We start from the raw sequence: 19,753 nt of genomic DNA, 5'->3' as shown, positions 1-19,753 counted from the left end.
GGAGAAGAATCAAAAATTTAACAAGAAAGCTACAGCCATGCCAAATCTGTTACAAATGTAATAGAAATATCATTTGTTCTTAGTCTGATGCACCTGAGTGTATCTGGTGTGCTGCAAATGCCTCTCTATGATTTGCTTTCTCAAGGGATGACTTTTGTTTCTGGGCTGTTTTAGAGGCATCCATGAATGAGGGTCATCTTTGTGGTGGTAGGACTGACTTACTGGTGGTGGAACTGAAAGGCTGGCCATGACAATGGCAATCTAAGTCACACCTCGACATAGTTTAATTCTCCTCAGATTTTGTAGACCCCAGCTGTACTGGGGCTAAGGGTTGTCAAAGCCAAGCACACTGAAGGATAGACCACCTGGAAGAGCTGCGTAGTTGCTCACACATGGGTTCAGTCCCTGCAGACACACTTCAGCAGGAATCAGAGGTCTCTAGTCACCCATCCTGTGAGGGAGTAGGGGATAAACCTCAAGTCTCCAGCCAGCCCTAGCAGCTAACTGTGCTCTTGCTGGCTGTGACAGAGGACTGGGAGCAGGAAGGAGCTTGCCAGTGCTGCCCCATGTCGTGTCCAACAGCCACTGCATGCCTAATTCAGGTCTCTGCAAGCTGTGTTTGTTTGTGGAGTGTTTCCAGGAGCTCAGTGTCTGAAAATCTGGGACCATATCACCCAAAGCGGAAAGATGGTAGAGGTGGTAGTTCCCATGTTAAACAAACCCATCACATATATATATGAGAAGGCAAACCCCAGTGCCTTATGACATCAGGTGCAGCTTTGCATATAGTCATCAACCCAGAAACCTCTGCATATGAACTATCATATTCAGTCCTTAAGGCTGAGGACAGGTGGGGAAAGGAGGGACAAGGGGACATTAAGGAGAAGGAGTTTTACCCAGTAGGCCCTGACACAGTATGCTTAGTCCTTTTCAAACTTTGTAACTCTCTGAAATCAGCTCAGTAAGAATCTTCCCGTTTGGGTCTGAAGATTTAAGTGCTGTGAATTTTTAAGTTCTCTGTAGTTGCTTTGGTCATTTCCTTTCTTGTTTCTTTCCTTTGGCAAATACGAATGTCATTAGACTGCTAGAAAGTTTCCCTCTGGATCTTTATTTACTGGGGCCATTTAAATCTTGACAAAAGGATTTTAAATAAACTGGAGGGAATAATTCAGCGTTTGAAGGCAGATGCCTATGATGACCTAACAGACTTTTTTTGCTTTCTTTTTGTTTTCATCACTAACTTCTGTGATTCTGTCAATGTTTCAAATGAGATTTCCAACTGCCAGTGAAATAGCTTCATGTTAGAGGGTTATTTTTATAATTCAGCGCATCCAAACTTCATGAAAAATATGCAAATCACCTTCATTATAACCATATCTTGTCGCAACATGCAGCATATGTAGTGCCAAAAATGAATGCATTCATGGCATCTTTTGGGTCCTAAGATCCAATTATGTCTTTTGTTGTTCCTTTTTGGCTCTCTGTGTCAGCTGCATACTCTGTAAAGTTACTGATTACTGACCTGTTGGCAACTTTACAAATCAGCTTTGAAATGCAAGCTGTCAGTAGCTCTTGAGTACCCCAGTCCCAGGTTACCAAGGCCATGAAATGCTGCATTGAATTTTTAATCAGTTTTCCCTCCGCTTCTGCCTAGCTTTTTCCAGGTTAAGGTCAATTTTGAAACCAGCGGAATTCTTTAATAATCACTGTCTTTGCAGTCCTGACTGGGTTCAAAAGGAAGAACATATTTTTTTTTTCATTGCATTAATATTAATTTTTTTACTGTGGGGGCTTATTACAGTGGCATATTTTCTATTTAAGTATTCATTGTTAGATCACAAAGTGCGCTACAGTCTAGCCAAAGCATTGCCTCATGAAGATATGAGTGAACTGCCACTAACCCAAAATTTCACTGTCCCCACTTCTGAAATGAAGAAAGGCTGCTATTGGAACATTTTTTCCCTGCAGCCGTGCTACTTGGAAGAGAAAACTTGCCACCTCAGACGCATGTCCTTTGGCTCACCTTTCTAAATGTGACAACTGCAGTTTATCTAGTAATTCTAGCATCGAGCTTTGATCTTCGTTTTTCAAAGTTGCAGCTTTTTGCCTAAGTTGGCAAGGCTAGAATAAGTCTTAATTAGAGTGCTGGAAATTTAGGCCTAGATGTGAAACAAAACAGTCGTCTTTACTTCCTCTTCAGTTTTCTCCCAGAAGCATTTATCATTTAGGGGTTTGCTTTGATTTAGTGAGTAGGTGCTTATTTGATTGCAGTGGTGAGTAAACCAGAAATGCTTTATTCTCAAAGATCCTAGTGATGCTTTGTTCTACTAGATATCCTGGAAGTTATGCTTATTTACAAGTTGCTATGCCATGATGACACACCTGATCAGGTAGCTATCACCTTTTTATCACTACAGCTTTTGCATACTTTTATAGAATCTCATAATAATGTGATTTTTCACCCTGGAGTGAAAAGACAGTTATAATTACCCTTTACTACCAAAGAAAACAGGTCAGTAACAGATATAGTGGTAGAATTTCTGGTTCAATAATCAATAATACCATAAAAAGATGCTGGTATTTGGCTGTCTCATCAGCATATTTGTTCTCTTTGAAAATACATTAAGAATGTCTAGGATTTCCAAGCACTGATAGCAGTATTACTATATGTAAGTGAATTCTTGAGGGTTTTTTAAAGTTTTTTTGCCTTCACACCACATCTTGTAGCAGTTAGTGATAGAAGTCACCCAGTGACACGGGTGCCCTCGAGGCCATTTGAAATCTGGTGGCCACTCAAGCTGGATTTACTTATTTCTGTGAGCAATGCTTCATACTGAACAAGAAGAGGTGCCTTATAGCAAGACTTGATGAAGGTGCTACTATACATGTACCACCAAACAATCAGAAGATAGCTGGGACAAAAACTTACTGATGATGCTCACTGAACATTGAAAAATAGCTGATGATTCATGGACAACCTGCAAATGTAGGATGTGAAGAATCAACTACAAAATTAAAAAATCATAGAATTGTAGAATGGTTTGTTTGGAAGGGACCAATAGATCTGTGATTTGTAAAGCCTGGTTTCCGGTGGCTTTGTGTAAGTTCTTGACTCTTTCTGAGATCTAGTCAAACTTCTCCTGTGACTGGGGTTTAATGAGCAGTCCTTCCCCATGCTGTTTCCTGTATGAGTTGATCGTTTTGCTGCCTCTTTATGCATGATGGGGAAGAAAAAATAATTTGATCAGTCTCTTCTAAGTGAAGACAAGCTGATTTCTTTTAGTCTTGTAGAAGCTTGATACCAATTGAGAATTTTCCTATTCTGTCATTTTTAGTGGAGATTAGTCTATAGTTATCATGTTTTGAGGTGGCAGGATGACCACTGCACAGAAAGACACACATGCTGAACTGTTACAGAAAGCTTATTCCCTTATGAAGCCAGACATACAAGTTGCATTCCCAGTGGCGTTCACTTAGAAATTTTTAAAGGAATAAAATATTCTAGTTATATCTAAAAATCATGCCTCTATCACAAAACTAGGATTTTTATTGGCCATCACTTTGACTTAATCTTAGGAGAAACTAATCAGACTATAATGGTCTTCATTGACTATATTGATAACTGATCTGTAAAGCTGAATGATAACCCAGGAACTAAGGATCTCTACGTTGGTAATACAAAAAGAAAAAGCAGGGCATGAAGAGAGATTTGAACCCTTTGCTGACTGTTACTGTAATATGCTTTAGCTGGAAACCGTAACAGTTGTGAGGACGTCACACAAGCTAAAGTGTGATATTAGGGCACTGCAAGGACTGGTATTTCCCATGGGTGATGCCATCCCTCATCACACACCGATGTAGTGCCAAATTGCCATACCATTTAGTAATATATCTTCAGGAACAAACTAGCCACGTTATAGCCCAGTGAACTTTAGACGCAACTTTTCTAGTCAACCCCACAAAGAGGAACACCACAGGGAAGGGCTGAGCCAATTCTCTACAGCCCTGCTGAGGGAGAAAGTGCTACCAGATCCTCTTGCTGTGAATGCAGTGTAGGCAGAGGATGAGTTGAAAGAAGAAAACATGCAGCAGGAAGTTTTGAGGGTGCAGTAAACTTATTTTACCTTCTGATACTGTAAGACCAAATCGGGAGCACTTGTCCCTAGCATAGCAGTGACCAGGGATAAAACGTAGAGTTTGAAGCCTGCCACTGCATATCATACCCTGCACTCTGGGTATAGCCAAAAACTCAGATTTTTTTTTCTTTTTTTACTGGTTTTTTTTTTTTTTTTTCAGTTTTGTATGAAGCAAAACCAAAAAGAGATCACAGGAAAACCCATCTTTTTGCTCATTATGCTTCCTGCTGTTTGGTGTGCAGCTACTCACATGAGGCATGTATTTTCACACAGCTTTTTCCTTGCTTTGCCTATGACTAATCAGAGAGAGAGGAACTCCAAAGAGACTCGTTAAACCTATGGAAGCTGCCACAGTTTGTCACATGTGGCTCTGCACACGTAAGCAGAGCATTGCTTTTATAGTATACTGCGAGTCTCTCCTGCAACAACAGTAACTCATGTTACTGCTTTAGTCTCAGGAGAAGCTGCTATTAAATAGTAGATGTTAGTTTAATATTAATAATTGTCTTAACTTCATGCATCTACAGGTTTTCATCTAGTAAAAGGGAGCTATTCATTTTTCCTCATAAAAACAACATTCCTCTGAAGGGAATTTAACAGATGTAACGGGGTTGATGGCAGGTGCAGCATAATGAAAGCAAGACACTTTGAACTGCCAGTGGCTCTCTAACTGCTCTTTGTATTACCCTGGCAGAGGTGTGCCTGCTCCAGTTCAAAACAGCTGCTCTCTCACAAGTGTACTCCTGGCTCCAATTCACTGCCCTGCAAGGAAAAACAGGACTGCAGAAGGAGAAAGAAATGTATTAAAAAAAGCCTGGACCAGGTGAAAAACATCTGCCTGCACATCAGTATAGCTAAGAGCAGTCAAGAGACCCCATAATGTTTTATAGCACTTGCATATTGTCATTTTTAAGGGGGAAGACTCAGAAAATGAAGATTCATTAAAGCTGTAGCACTGAATGTCAGGCGAACACCTCTTTCATCATCCAGCACACACCACCGTGGGGAGCACTGCTCTGCTGCAGTGTTCTCTGTTTTTCTCCAGTTAGTTTTAAATTGGTGCTAGGGCTTCTGCCACTTCTCTAGGAAAATATATTAATCAGTTTTAATAGTAAGAGATATTTCTTGATAGCTGAACTACAGATAGCTTTTGTCTATTTTATCTCTTTATAATCATATTGTAGTTTGTAATGCGTTAAGATTTTCTCTTTGTTCTCAGTTTTTATGTTCCTCACCTTCTTGTCATCCGAATGACAGAGTTGACTATTTTCACCTTTCTCCACATATTACTCTTTTGACCATTTAATCAATTTTGTTCCCTTTTTTCTTCCCCTTTTTCTTCCCTTCCTAATTCCATCATCTCTGTCCATATCTTTCTGGCTGAGATTCTCAGAACTGTCTGCAGTATTAATAAAGAATGCATGATGTAGTAAAAAGGTTTCTTGGCATGGGTTTTGGGTGACCTGTAAAACTCCTGTGGTAAAGTCATAAAATAAGCTATGTAGCTCACCTGAAATTATTATTAAACCTTCAAGAATGTTGAAAGATACGTATTTTTAAGACCAGTGCAGAGCTGTTTTTCTTGTACTATTGCTTCAAGTTTATTTTCCTTTCTTTTTTAGATTCTCTTAGACACTCAGCAGAGTTTTTTCCAGGAGGAATTGGTATCTTTTGACACTGTATATAGAAGCCCTTCTGGTCTGCCATGTTCTTTTTTTATACATGTGACTACACAATAAATGGGACTACCTTTCCTGAGGCAGTCTCTGAAGCTTCTGGACAATAGTCAGAAGAAACAGGAACTGCTGAAGACAAAACTGTAACTACTGTATGCAGCTGTGTGTGCAATAGTCTAACATTGTCTCCTTCTAGATGGCATTGGAATACCTGGGAGGATGCAATTGCTATTGCGTTTTACTCTAGATTAAGGTTAAAAGACAAAACAAAATGTTTTTAGTGCCTAAACGAGGTTGTTTTGATAGCTATTGTCCAGATTTATATTGATTAAAATAAGAGAGAAATTAGGACCACTGAACTTTGGGCGACACACTGTATCTTTAAATAATTAATTGAAAAAATACTGCCAACACAGACTGTACTCAAATTATTATTATATAATCAGAGATATGTTCCTCAACTATATGTCTTCCAATTGCGGCTGTAGTGCATTTCTGTGAGATCTTAATTGAGAAAGGGGTATCTATCTGCCATCGAGCATGCTGTTTTTAATCAATTACTGATTTAGAATATCTTGCAAAACAGTGCTTTACCTACTGGTTTAACTTCTGCATTGTTTGAATCTGGAAATACATATTTGACTACCTTTCATATGAAGCAGCAGACTATACTATATAAGGTTTTTGATATGCTTCATTCAAGACATGTTGGTCCCTACTCAATAAAGCACTTAAGCACGTGCTTAAAATTAAATATATGCTTGAATATATTACTGAAAATCTGCCTGTGGAAGGCATTTCCTGAGTAAAGGTTGCTTCAGGCATATGCGTGAGTACTCTGCTGAATTGCAGCTTGTGATTCCTATTATACAGAGAATTAGAGTCACTCAAGATGTATAAAATTAAGCATGTTTATTATATGTTTATGATTTTGCAGGATCAGTACTAAATTCCTATCTTGGAGCACGTATTCACATTCACTTTATTAATGAAAGGATTCAGAGTTGGTCTTAAAGTGGCAGTTTTAATAAAAAACCTTAATAAAAACTGTAAACTACAGAGTAATGACGTTAGTTCAGTTCTCTAAGGCAAACCTTACATCATCATGTTTGTATACAGTAAATAAGCCTACAGAGAAAAAAATCCAGTCCAATACATGGATTATAGAAACAAGTTTGGTAATGAAACTTTACACATCAACACATTTACCAGTGAAGGCAAGATACGTGTGGCTGAAACACTGTTAGAAGTAAAGGAATTTCTGGCTGCCCAATATTTCACTGGCCTTTGAAATGTTCATTTACAACATAAATATGTTTTCTTATGGCTTCCTTAAAGGAGGGATAAACTATGTGCATGCTGAAGATGTATGTTAGCACTCTTAAAAAAATCATTTCCACAACATGGGGAGAAACCCAGGATATCAAGTCACCAGCAAAACAATAAGGCAGGTCAGAGTAACCTGAATATTCATACTTTGTCTTAAGGCATGAAAAAGCTGAAAGCTCTGAAATTTTGAGTTTCTATGTCAGAAATCTTGAGGTCCCAATCATACAACAGCTTCCACTCATATGAAGTAAGCTGCAGGACCAGGATCTGGACAAATACAATACACCTTTAGATGAATCATCTGCTGTTATCAACCATTTCCTCTTTGTCTAAATGCAGAGTGGATTTAAGCTGGTTTTGTATGATATAATATTCAGTGTATTTAGCAGAGCAGAGGAAATTTAGATAAAGCTTCTATTCTAATGACAATTTACATACTGAATGAAGCTGCTCCCATCACCAGCCATATGCTTTCACTCAATATCTGTACTGCCTTGGTTTGATTTCTAAGCAGCCGGTGCTGTTCCGTGAAGAGCAGCAAGTACCACAAAGTGGCAAAGGTGAAGACTGAAGCAGCTGCTGTACCAGCCAGCAAACTACTCAGCCAGGCTTTTAGGAAACATTCACACAGACAAGGAAACTGCGCTGCAGACTTCAGGCCTGAGGTCAAAGATGCATCATTAGAGACATCATTTCCTGGTATTAAAGGCTCCAAATCATTAGTCTTTTAATACATAATATCAATAGCTGTAATGAAAAATGTGGGTAGGATGTAGAAAATCCCCTGAACTTTAATGTACTCTCTGCTATTGGAAGCATAATGCAGTATATATGTCAGCTGAGCTGGAGAAAAACAGCAGGGCAAATGGAGAAAATGAAGAGGAAGACAGCAGCTAAACCTCTGATTGTTGCATGTGAGTGCAAATCGTCTCTGCTCCTGGGGTCAGCACAAGCTGCACCTCTGGAAACATACTGAAATGGGGTGGAATGGGATTTCTGCATAGCACACAGCTGTTCTGGCTCCTGCACAGCGAGACGTTTCACACTGTTCACAGCAGATGGGAGCTGGGAAGTTTGGCCCAAGCACTGAAGTTTGCATACATATGCATAAATATATATATATACTGTGTGTGTGTGTCACTAGACTCTGCCAGAGCTGCTGCAGGTAGCCTCTTGCTAGGCCATGTCTGGGTCCAGTGTGCACTTAAACATCCTTGCGCTCCCCTGGCATTCTGCCTGGGCATGACAGCTCCACAGGCAAACGGATGCTCTCAGCCAAGCAACATTAAACCTTCAAGACAACTGCTGAGCCCTTTATTTGCAGACTTGCAAGAAGACAAAACCCACCTTTTCTCAGGGCATGGGTATTGTGGGCACACTGAATTTAAAGGTAACCAGCTAAGGAGCCCCAGTCATAGAAAGCAAGTACAAATTTTATCTAGGTTCAAAAAATCAGTTGCCTTTTTTAAGTTTTAGCACCAAAGGTAGCTGTGAACAACAGCAGCATAATAAAATATAATACCCCTTTTTCTGCTTCAGTTTCTTCTCTGCTTTTATAACTTCTCAACAGGGTATGTGGATGAGTCTTAAGCGAGATGGGGATATTCCTCCTGTCTTGGGTTTTCTGAATCACAAATCCACCACATTCAAAGACACAGCACTAACACTGTATTAGTTTATTCACCTTTTTAAGCTTTTATATTGCCCAGTGCAGAGGCTTGGAAAAGCTGGCTGTGCACAGACTAAGGCAGTCTCAATTAATACAGTAGTGCTTAACCCCTCTCTGTTATCCATGATCAAGAACAGTGTTTCTTCAACATTTTTTATCTACAAGGTGCACTCTACCTTTTTTTGAAAAAACCCACTGATTATGTTGTCAGCATTGCTGCACTGATTTCCACTTAGAATAAAATAAAAAGCTAAATTAAATTTCATTTATTACTTTTATTTCCTCCTCTCCCCATTTCTGTTTGCTGAATATGTGTAAATTTGTTACTGTAAATGTATTTTTGCAAGTTTTTACAGGCAATATTTAATCTGTACAACATTGCTGTGGGAGATAAATAACTTGGCTGTGGTTGTGTATAGCTGACTGTATACATGGAGACATTTCTTCATGCAGTGATTTCATTAGGTTAGTCAAAATCTCTTAACTTGTAAAACAACAGAACCCCCAAATATGTACCTGCAGATGAAAAACTATGTTAATTTTCTTTGAGAGGAGGGTTTCTGGAAAGTTAGCCAAGAATGCACAGATAAAAAGTGCTTTTTGAACAATCTTTGTAAAAGTTATTTCTACCCAGTTGCCCATGAGAATCCAAAATACGCTGACACACGTGTTTTCTTCAGCTCTTGCTTCTCTACAAGGCTGGTGCGAGAAATGTTGTAGTTCCAGGGAAGGCTTTAAATGTTGCTATTTCTCACTGCAAGAAGCATTACTACAGATCCACTACATGAGCTGAGATTTCCCAACTCATTTCAATAAAGAAATGTGGACTCTTTGCTGAACAAAACCAATTCCATGAGCCATAAGAGGTGTCTCCCTCGCCACGACAGTTATATCAGCCTCAGTCCCAGGCAGGAAACTGCATCCCAGCATTTCATTGTTGCATAATGGAGCTTTAGGCCTTTGAGGGGAGGATGGGAGGGCTTGGAGGAGGAGGTCAGAGATTTCTAAATTAAAGCTTTTCATTTTATTCTTGAGAAGAGTGAGAGGCACTACTAGAAGGCAACTCAGACCTCAAGAGGCTAGAAGCATCCCCTGGAGATGCTTCTCCTACTCTTCACTTGCTGTAGAAAAAGACTGGCTTGACAAGACTTCTGTTTGAGTGCCTGAGATAAACGCTTAAAATTAGGTAGGCTGCTCCCTCCCCTTAATGCCATCACAAATTCCCTGTTTCGCCCTTTGGTACAGGTCTATACATGAATGCAATATTGATGTTCTGTGACAAGCTAAAAGGCCAATAAGAGCAGTGCTCAATGTGAATTATCTCACCTGTTTGATAGCTGCTTTTTCCTTAGCCCTCTTAATGGTGCAGTGTGTTTTCCTACCCCAGTGATATTCAGTTGCACGTACTGTTAACTTTTGCTTTGTAGCTTGAATCTAGATTACAGGTTGCATGTCCCCAAAGTGGTATCAGTTGCCTGAAATCTTGATTCCTCGGTGTTGTGTGGCTTGCATAAATGTCAGCTGGTCCAAGGGAGCGGTTTTAAAAGAAACAGAGCTGATCTGACGTTCTTCAAAAGGAAGCCTGGGAGACTTATCTCTGCACCTGGGTTTGTTATATGCACTGAGCAACAGGAAGAGTGCTATGAAAGCTGTCACTCGAGCAGTGAAGAGGGACAGGCAGCCATGTCAAAAATGACAACGTTTCTTTTACTAGTCTTGCAAAAGATGTCTGCAGTGATGTGACTGCAGATGACATCAAACAACATAAGTGGCTGGTTTCTGCAGTAGATTGAAATTCATCCAGTTCCCTGTGTTCGCTGTGATGACTTTCAATTCTAATTCTCAGTGAGTGAGGCATGAAATATATTCACAGGCTATATACAGTTAGGCTACTTTTAAGTTATTTGAGGTACCTGTGATGTAAACATCTGTGCTTCTTGCTTTTGTGATTTTTTTCCTGCATTTCAATTATGCAGTCAAAGAAACACTGGAAAAGGAGAGAACTAGTTTGCTGATCTAGATCTTCTCTTTTTTTTTTCTTTTTAAAGGAATGAGTGCCTCATTGTCTGAGCAGAGGGAAATGTAACATAGACGCACACTTTCATCTTCAACAAGGAAGAGATCAGCTGAAACGATGCAAATGAGGTGGTTTTGAAAGTGATCCCCAAACTTCTTTTATTAGCTGAGCAAAGCTGTGGGTAGCTTAAACTTCTGTTTGGAAGTCTAAATAATGTGAGACAGTGAAAAAGATTCAAAAAGTTTTAGCTGAAGTTTAACTGCATGGGTGTAATGCATTTTGAAGCTTAAGCTAAATCCAGTATTCAGCACATGCAGTGGCCTGCACCTGCAGCAGCTTGTGTGCTTCACTGTATTTTGAGAGGATGCTTCTCAGTCCTGACTTCAGATATCAATCTGTATTCTTAGGATTACCTGGAAAAAGGAGGCTGCAAGATGCAGAGGGAACAAGGGAAAAGCATCCTGTGCATGTGCAGAAGCTCATGGGAATCTGATGACAGGAATTAACCCTGGAATCTGCAGAACAGGAGAACTGGGAGAACAGTCTTACTGTCAGTTTGTCAGGTCTAACTAATCCAAGGTAAGTGTGTTTAGGGTAGTATAAGTAAGAAAGGTATTTTTTGTTCAGTATAACCTAATACTAAGCCTTCTTTTTACCACAAATAACTTCTTTCTTCCTTTTTCATACATGACACTCAGTATCTGCATTTTGTGTTAACTACTTTGCTATATACACTCTGCTTTTGCAGTCAGCTAGGAAGAGAGACATATTCTTGTCATTAATTTTGGATTTCTATCTCTGTTCTCATGGCTTTTTCACATAAACAACATAAATAGGTACAGGAACAAGGGACCAGCACTCCCCTCCTTTCACAAGGAGAAGGCCACAGGGTAATGCACAGCCCCTTTTCTTGACTGCTCACATTGAACCTTTTCTTTTGTGCAGCGGAATAACTTTTATAGGATAGGATCAGAATGTCTTCATCCTCGAATAGATTGCCAGATGGCTAAAAAGAAGAGGATAATGAATTAAAATGATGGAGAAGTAAACCTGGGGCTGTTGCAATCTGGCTGTATATCCTTGCTACCGAGTGACCGGACTCATGAGATTTAGTGGTTCCCACTGGAGCAATTTCAGAGGTTAGCACAGCCAGCGGTGTGCCCTGTCCTGCTGGTAGAGATGGGACTATAGATGGGGTAGTGTGTCAGCTCCTTGGATCCTTCACAAGGTGATCTGTTAGGCTGGCAGCAGTTCAGCCTTACACCCTGGGCTGCAGCCCGCAGCACCAGAGCAGCAAACACCCACCGGCTGGGTCCCTCCAGGGTAGGAGCAAGGAGGTTTGGTGGGGAGCGCCTGGGGTACCTGCCGAAGCTGACAGGGTGGTGTTGGACTGCTGAACCTCCTGGTGGTCTTGGGCTCATCCTCTGTAATAGTCCAGCAGGGGGATGGGGGGTGACATATTGCAGAGAAACAGGTCTGCTGGCAGGGCTCCACAAAACCTCCTGGATGGAGGGAAGAACGGAGTGTTGACAGTTTCTGGATCCTGCTTGGCTGCAAGCACACGAGAGGCGATTTCTTCCATCAAGTCCAAGACACCTTTGGATGTACTAGGATTACAGACACTTGGGCTGCGATTCACCTGATCTACCGTTAGATGTTCATCCCATGAATGCTTACAGAAAGCTGGTTACACCAGACTCCCATTAATGAAAAACTGAAAAACAGGCCCTGTTGGGATCTGATTCATCAGACTGGCCATTTCAGCAGCTTAGGAGCTCTGTGAAATTTTACTATGAGCCTCCTCTATGTTGGTATGTTTATTGTCGGTACCTAATTATTGTTGTCTCTGATAAAGCTGCAATAAAAACACTGTTCCCTTTTAAAAAATTAATTTCTCCAGGCATCTGTTTCATAAAACAGTCATAAGAAGGATTAAGATTTAGGGTTTCTCTCTTATGAAATGCCAGGAAATAAGGAAGGGAAGTAGAGCTGAATTTAGATGGATCCATAGGCTCTATGTATTTGTGACCTGACACACTAGCCATTTGCTCATTATACCTCTTCAGCATTCAATAAAGCAGAATAAAGGCTTTTATTTTATTAAATATTAATTCACCTCTTCATATTGTTAGGGAAGGCTACAGGAATAAAGCACCGATGGAGGAAGATAACTGAAGGGATAACAGCAAATGAGGCACAATTTCCCTGATTTCTATCAAAAGCTCTCTTGGCTTTATGCTACCACTTTATCTAATTATATCTGATTTTTTTCAACACCAAAACATATAGAGAAAGAAAAAGAGAAGAAAGCACAAACAGCTTGGCTCTTTGGAAAAAAAATTGTTGCTGAAGCAGTTTTTTCCCCCTCTTTGTTTACTGGTGAAGGTGAAGCAGTAACTCAACATGCAGGTACAGACGTGATAATTTACTTGTCAGTTAGGTGGTGGAAAAATCACTCTTAATGATAATTGTTGTATTAAGGGTTTGGGTTTTTTTTTTAAATCATAAAGGCAGCTGACTATTCTTTTTCAATAGTGCACTCTACTGTTTTTTATTCCTGGCCCCAACCTTCCTACATGTATTTTTTCACTCACCAGAGTCAGAGAGGAATCTATTGTGTTTTATTATTCAGCAGAAGGGCTATCTGTGGTCCTGAGTCTGGTCTTCTCTATCCACTTGCCAATGTTGTTCACTGTTATTACAGATGTGCAGATAAAAAATGTACCTACGATTTGTTATAATTCACTCATTGACAGAATCAACCCTTACATCTATTTGGATGCTGATTTCTCAAGTAGAGTAGATCATAATCTTAAGCAGTGGCTTTATATTAATTTTTTAGCACATCTATTGAACCGGTTTACATAGTGCATTTAGGTCATTTAATAATGTGTTTTAAGCATTCAGAATGAAAGAGAAGGGAAGCTACTTCTTTGGAAAGATAGTGGTTATTTTGTTCAATTGGTTAAAATCCATTTTCTTATTTTGTTTGTTGATTTCCAGTGATGTGGATAGGGATGGTGTGTAGCTGACATAAATGGAAATCATGCAAATTAATTTGTTTTGAAAACCTTCATCCTGAAAATGCAGATAGAATGCAACAGCAATGGGATGAAGTACAAAGTAGCCATCCCATGTGGGAACAGAAAGAAAGCTTCTATGAAATGGACAGGAATGCAGGCAAAGATTGCAGCTGTCATAACTGGTGGTAGCTGTACATACTAAGATTACACTTTTATCAGAAGTACAAACAGTTACAAAGAGGGCAATTTTCTCTTCAATCCTAATTAGACAAATAAACTAAAATCGAAAGGGACATTGTGTCACATCTCAGTGCATGTAGAAGGCAAGGTGGACAAGAACCTGGTCTCCTGGCTTGGCTTCCTCCCGTAACTTTGTCCAGTAAAACATATGCCTATGAAAAGTTCAAGTCCCAGAGAAGCTTCCTCATGAAAAGATCTGGAAAGGACAGGACTTGATATTAAGGGCCATTAGCAAGGGAGATGCCTTCATGGATAACTTACTTGTCATGCACACACAGTGCCCATCATAGCCTGCCTGGCAACTCTCAATGGATTTAACTGTTTATATTCCATCCAGCTCTCTAGATACTCACATCTTTGTCAACCCCCGTACCACCTATAACCTGAATGCACACAAAGTTGCAGTCCAACTGCCTACCTCTATCTACTGCATTGTGCAGTGGAGATAAAGCATACAGATCAACTACTATAATCTGGATACAACCAGTAGAATTTATACCAGGAGACAAAAATGGAAGGAAAAGATGTGCTGCAGGAAAGGAGAAGCAAGAGATGAAGCTGGAGATCGGAGTATCCTGTTCCTATTTCTACTAGTGAGTTGCATAGCAGATGGGATGAGCTTGCTGTTCTCCTATCGCAACAGCTGCAACCCCAGAAACATTGATGCTTCCCTAAAAACCAGCAAAAAGCCTGGTTCTTCATGGCTGTGATGTAGCTCATTGGGTATGGAGGGGTCATGACTATTTGGTCACCCTCAGCAATTTGCTGTTTTGTTTAACCAGACCCCTTGGTCCCAGCCATGACCACACTGTAGGCTTCTCCTGCCCAAAATGAGCGGCTTGCTGATCTTGCTTAGGGTTAATCATGATCTAGACAAATTTTAATGATGCAGCTTTAAGAAGGCTGTATTTTCCTTTTGGCTCCTGTCTTCCTTCTGACATAGCAGAGCCCTTCACACTGCATTAGCTTTCACAGAAGGACCCTCACAGAAAGAAAGTCAAAAACAATTTCCAAATTTGGTAGTACTTGAAATAATTTCTTATAAGTATATGGTAAGAATTATTTTTCCTTTTTACTGTTCCCTTGTATCTCCCTAAAATCACCTTACATAAAGTTTTGTTACAAAAAGGATTACAGATAAAGTAGCCTATATGGATTACGATGGTTTTGGTATCGTTTTTCCTTTTTCACCAACAGAGGGAGTAAAGTTACCTTTCCCCTCCAGAGCTTTTGGCCATAAGGCTTAGTTATGTGAGACCAGTAACTTCGCTGTGGGTTTTGCATATGTTAGGGCCTGAGGCCAGCTAGGTCATGTCTTGAGATCTTTAGAAAACTATGGTGCAGTATAAACTAGCACAGACTGTGTGAGATTAAATCAGAATAGCTGATGTATTGTGGGCTGAATAGATGTTGCACCAATTAGAGATGCGGATAGCAACTTTGCAATGTGGTGCAGTCCCTTAAGGACTAGTGATAAGAGCTGTTAATTGCATTATATTATCTACTGGTAACTGCACCATTAATGCATGTCAGCACCACTCCTGACAGGGCTGGCTTGAGGGGGTTTTACTGCCGCAGGCAAACTGGAAAGTGTGTGCCACTCTTAGCCACATTTACTTCCACAATAAACAGTCAAAACACTCAGCTGTATCTAGGTCTCAATTTCAAATTATACACCAACGACTTATTTAAGTAATTAGGGCCATATTATCCACCCCAACAGCCAAAAAATGTTTTGAGGAGTCTTCATAGAAGTAATTGCATTTCTTTCCTGATCCCTCCTAGACTATGAAGCACTTGTGAGTTTGCATTGTTTAGTGAGGACTTGGCAAATGCAAAAAGAGCAACTCTGGAAACAACGGATATTTGTTGCCCAAGGCCATACGTTCTCTGTGGCATCAAACCCAGGCTTACCTGCAGGGGAATTCCTGAAAAACTTAACACTGGGTTTGTCAGTGCTCTGTACCCCAACTTCTCTGTGTCATTTTCTGTCTTGCATTACTCCCAGATTACTATCAGACCTCCCCAAGTTCCTTACTTTTAATCAAAACTCTGCTTCTATTGTTCTATTATCCACCACCATAATTTTGTAAAGTCTTTGCCATAGTTTTGTTTGGAAGCCATAATGTCCCCTAAAGAACCAGCCTCTCTTTTCTTGCACAAAGCTATCTCATGATGTTAACTCACGAGTGCACAGGAGAACAATACACCCATGTTGGCTGGGCAGCTTGACTTTGCAGTCTAGGTCTCAGTATTACACTTGTTGTACTATCCTTCTGGCTGTACAGGATATATTCTCTGAATACCTACGATCTGATGTTGACCATGAGGTTCTTCTGGTTACTATGTGTAAAAAAATACAGATTTGTTGGCTCTGTTCATGTAAGTTTTACGTCCTGCTGAGTTTCTCTCTGGACGTCAAGATGTGTGTGAGAGGAGGTAGGTAACCCTTCATCCACTCTTCTACCCTTAGCTCTGTTGCTTCCTACATGGAGGGTAAGTGGGAATACAGGGGAGTGGAAATGTCTAATGGTAAGATAAAAATCAGAATCCACGTATGTGCAGTGATAATTTCTTTAATATGATCTTCTAATAGGGAGTGTTCTGTGTTATATCTGAGTAGGAATTAGATTATTTATTATTGCTAAAAAAAAAAACCCAAACCAAACAAACAGGAATTTCTAGCCTGTTTCTTCCTTCTGCAGTTAAAAATCTAAATTTATTGTGAATCAGAAAGTCAAAACAGTTTGCAAATAATGCAATACTTTCTGTAGTATTTTAATTGAAATTAATTATTTCTGCAGTTGAGATATTTCATCTCAGTGCACTAGATCAAGTTGAAATGTTTGATGTTCAGCAGATGCATAATAACTCTTCAGTTTCCAAAGAAAAGCTTTATGGGCATTGTGCTTTGCCTGTCTTATTTTACCCTGCCTTACAGGAAAGGCTAATTTGCTGTAGTATATTTACCATCAGCTTGCAAACCATGTGACCCAGAGTATCCTGCATGATTTGGTCATAGGGGAAGATGCAGAGCATCACTGAACATATTGCCAGCCCAGGAAGTCCATGAGAAATCATGGCATTATGCAGCATCTGTATCACAGTTCCAGTGGGGCTCTCACGAGGTGCTGAGCAGATGCAACTTGACATCAGTGATTCAAATGAAACATTTCTGCTCAATAAACCAAAGCATTTTGATTTGGTGGGACCACCCTGGAACAAATAACTTTGTTTTTATTTTCTCAGTTTTGGCAGAATTATTTTTTCCTATGCAGTTAGCGTAAATCATTTAACAAAAATTTTCCTGAAACTTCTAAGATTTGCATTGTGAAAGTGTATGTGCATATGTATGTGTGCATATATAAATAGATATACATGGATGTATACATATATACAGGTATTAACAAAACTTGTATATGTTCCTCCTCATTTTTACTTACCTGATGCTTAGCTGCATGTTAGAAATGAGGGAGAGACATGACCCCAGAAATGAAACTTCCTGCATTAGACAAGCGGGTTACTGTAGTTATGAACATTGACTTTTATTTTTTTCTTCTTCTTTTTAAAATTGTGACTGTGTCACCTTGAAAAGTGAGTTGATTATATGGTGCAAAGTACGTGTTAGAAAGTGCATGGACTGAAGGAGTGACTGGCTCAAGGGGTCAGTAATCTAATGTGGGGCCTTTCACCCCTCAGTCACCAGCCTGACTCTGGCATAGGTGAGCAATAAAACCACAAATCACTCTGCATCTGGCAGCCATTTGGCTGAATAAATAAATTGAGCTGATAATATCAACATAATTTGGTGGGAAAAAAATCTGACATCTGTGCAATAATTAGCATGCTTTTTGGGTATATCAGCAAACAGAGCAAAACCTGAAAGGGCATGGGGATTGAAAATAACGCTGGGCTGTGTTTCTGTAATAGTTCCCATCCTGAATTATCCCAAAGCATTTTATAGTTTATTAACTGAAGTCATATTCCAGTGTGTATCTCTCTGCAAATGCCAGAAACCAGGATTGCTTAAATCCGATCAGCTACTCTGCTTGATAAGGACACCGTGAACACTGAATTTGTTTGTATTTAAAATTTCCTAAAGAGGGAGTTCTGGGGCTCTGCTTGAAAAACAGGTATGCAGTGGAGCGGGGCGCTGAACTGGCTCCAGGACTCTTCCCACAGTTACTTGGCAACATGGTCCTGGCTCTCCCTCCTTGACACAGTCCCCAGGACCTGCCTTTGGTTGGGGTTAATTAGATGTTGCTTAGTGCATTCCCTGGCTAAAGCTAAAGTCTTCTGGGAGCTTTCTTGTGGCCTTAGGCTGAACTCACAATAACTATGCTAATGAATTAATGGGAACTAGCCGGAAAAGGGTGAGTTACAGAAAACTATCTTTCGTTTTAACCCCTGTGTGAGCTGGTGTTAGCGTAAGGCTGGCAAACTCCAAAGCCTTGCTGGACATGAGCTGGCTTCCCATGGAGCTGCTTGGATGTATCCTCATAGCACTCTTCAGCATGCTGGTCCCAGCAACACAATGCGGTGGCACCCGAGTGCTGGCTCTGGAAGCTATGCAGAAGTATTTATGCAGAGCTTAAGCTAATAAGCTTTGCCAGACCCGGGCTAGCCTGCACAGAGCCGGTATGGATGCCTCTGCAACTGTGGCACCATTTATCAGCAAACTGGATAATCTGCCAGGGGATAATGGAGAGCTGACTGTATACTGAATGTTTGTTTGCAAAGAAAATTGCGTGTTAGGGTTTCAACTCTAAAGCATCAGTGGATTAAAGTCAGACAGCTGACAAGATTTCTGCTCCTGTCTGGTCTGCTCGCCTCCTTCTCGGAGCTTGCTGCCCCTGTGACAGAGATGGCTTAAAAGCTCATGAAGCAGCTTCTGGGTAGTTTATAACGTGTTGTGGCAGGTTGTTTTGTGGGTTTTTTTTTCTGGAATGATGAAAGTGATAAATGGTATTCATGGTAGAAGTTTCAATAAACTAGGAGACTGATTCAGACACCTTAGACCCTTTCCATTCTGTTTTCTGCAGGTATGTCAGGTTTTTTTATTGAGTTGCTAAAGAAGAAAATGTTATCTTGCTTCTGGCTGCATTCACTCTTTACATGCCTAACTGTGGTTGCAGAAAGGATGATGAACATCTCCTTACATCCACCCCAAACTTTTGTTCTTTTGGAGCTCTCTGGATGAATGCATTGCAAGCTTGACATTTGTGATCCAATGCCCCAAGGAGAGTAACCATCAAAATATGATACATGGGCAGAGCTTTGGGAGTCATAATCCAGACACAACAAAGATATAATAGCTGCAAGGCTAAGAGAGGAAAGTAAGACCAGTTTCATATTTTTTCCCTTGGATGTGTTAAAGTAATAGACATAACTGAGAGCAAGTGCACATGTTCATATATATATGTGGTTGTGTAAGCACCTCTAGAAGGGTCACAAAAAGCAACATTTAAATTCAGTAATAAAAGAAATATGCTGGAATTACAATATATCCTGAAAATCCCTATTGGTATGATATGGCGATTGGGTAAGATCAGATATCAAAATGTTGGAGAAAAAAATAGTGGACAGCAAGTACAGAAATTAATCTATTATAATTTTATTGTATTTCCATTTATACATATATATGGTGTTAGTTTCTCACAGTA

The 19,753-nt window shown here is 40.0% G+C and overlaps 1 long non-coding RNA gene across 2 annotated transcripts in view; it reads left to right on the top strand.

Annotated features, from left to right (window-relative positions):
• Positions 1 to 19,753, top strand: part of LOC136015525 (uncharacterized) — a 104,643-nt gene that overhangs the window by 80,959 nt on the left and 3,931 nt on the right. Inside the window, exons 6-7 of one of the 2 annotated variants that reach the window (XR_010613245.1) lie at positions 10,859 to 10,955; positions 11,235 to 11,406. This is a non-coding gene — a long non-coding RNA (uncharacterized LOC136015525). Of the gene's footprint in view, positions 1 to 10,858; positions 10,956 to 11,234; positions 12,020 to 19,753 lie in introns of those variants that run through there. The other variant, XR_010613244.1, reaches the window with a different exon arrangement.

The sequence above is a fragment of the Lathamus discolor genome, chromosome 5 (genome assembly GCF_037157495.1).
Source record: "Lathamus discolor isolate bLatDis1 chromosome 5, bLatDis1.hap1, whole genome shotgun sequence".
In the NCBI taxonomy this organism is placed as follows: Eukaryota; Metazoa; Chordata; class Aves; order Psittaciformes; family Psittacidae; genus Lathamus; species Lathamus discolor.
The sequence above is the reverse complement of the archived record's forward strand: the minus strand, read 5'-3'. Positions and strand labels throughout refer to the sequence as shown.